Genomic DNA, 1524 nt, shown 5'->3' on the forward strand with positions numbered 1-1524 from the left:
GGGCGTGGTGGTGTGCGCCTGTAATCCCAGCTACTCAGGAGGCTGAGGCAGGAGAATCGCTTGAACCCAGGAGGCAGAGGTTGCAGTGAGCCGAGGCCACACCTTTGCACTCCAGCCTGGGCAACAAGAGCGAAACTCCGTTTCAAAAAAAAAAAAAGAAGAGGCCCCTGCAGACAATGCCCTCCTCTGTTTTCGGCACGTCATACTTCTCAGACACACTTCAGGTCACGTCAGCAAGCAGAGGGTTGTCCAGAGGGTCCAAGCCTGCCTCCCTCCTTCCAGGGGGTGTTGCTCCAAGCCAGATGGGTGAACTGAGTCCACCGAGGTCCCTAGAACTTCGCAGCTTTCAGAAGTCCTCAGCATAGTCGCTGAATGCGATGATCTCTGTGGGGGCACACGAAAGTGAAGTCCAAGGCTCAGTGGCTCACACCTATAATCCCAGCACTTTGGGAGGCCGAGGCTGGCAGATCACCTGAGGTCAGGAGTTCAAGACCAGCCTGGCCAACATGGTGAAACCCCGTCTCTACTAAAAATACAGAAAAATTAGCTGGGCATGGTGGTGCGCGCCTGTAATCCCAGCTACTCGGGAGGCTGAGGCAGGAGAATCACTTGAACTGGGGAGGCAGAGGTTGCAGTGAGCCGAGATCGTGCCATTGCACTCCAGCCTGGACCACCCCATCTCAAAAAAAAAAAAAAAAAAAAGAAGAGGCCCCTGCAGACAATGCCCTCCTCTGTTTTCGGCACGTCATACTTCTCAGACACACTTCAGGTCACGTCAGCAAGCAGAGGGTTGTCCAGAGGGTCCAAGCCTGCCTCCCTCCTTCCAGGGGGTGTTGCTCCAAGCCAGATGGGTGAACTGAGTCCACCGAGGTCCCTAGAACTTCGCAGCTTTCAGAAGTCCTCAGCATAGTCGCTGAATGCGATGATCTCTGTGGGGGCACACGAAAGTGAAGTCCAAGGCTCAGTGGCTCACACCTATAATCCCAGCACTTTGGGAGGCCGAGGCTGGCAGATCACCTGAGGTCAGGGGTTCAAGACTGACCTGACCAATGTGGTGAAATCCCATCTCTACTAAAAATACAAAATTAGCAGGGCAGGGTGGCACATGGGCGTCCCAGCTACTTGGGAGGCTGGGGCAGGAGAATCGCTTGAACCCAGGAGGCAGAGGTTGCAGTAAGCCGAGATCGAGCCACTGCACTCCAGCTTGGGCAACAGAGCCAGACTCTGTTTCAAAAAAAAAAAGTGAAGTCCAGAGGATGGAAAAAGAGGATCACGTGCTTCCCTCTGTAGTCCAACAGCTTTACCTCTGGTAGGCTCCATCCACCACAGCAGTGGCCTTGAAGTCAGGGGTGAGCTTTCTGATGTGCAAGTTACCGGAGGCCATGACTGAAAGCTCCATGGGCAAAGTCCAAACGCAGGATAACCAGATGTGTGGACCTGCGTTCTCAGCACCCTGGGCACCCTGTATCTATTTACCCGGCCACTCTGTCTGTGAAAGACATGAGCAGAATCCTCTTGAGTCAC

At 54.1% G+C, this 1524-nt stretch overlaps 1 pseudogene; it reads right to left on the bottom strand.

Moving 5' to 3' along the window:
- Nucleotides 1-1384, bottom strand: part of LOC105521840 — a 2051-nt pseudogene extending 667 nt beyond the window's left edge.
- Nucleotides 1385-1524: the final 140 nt, after the last annotated feature.

The sequence above is a fragment of the Colobus angolensis genome, unplaced genomic scaffold (genome assembly GCF_000951035.1).
Source record: "Colobus angolensis palliatus isolate OR3802 unplaced genomic scaffold, Cang.pa_1.0 Scaffold41, whole genome shotgun sequence".
Lineage (NCBI taxonomy): Eukaryota > Metazoa > Chordata > Mammalia > Primates > Cercopithecidae > Colobus > Colobus angolensis.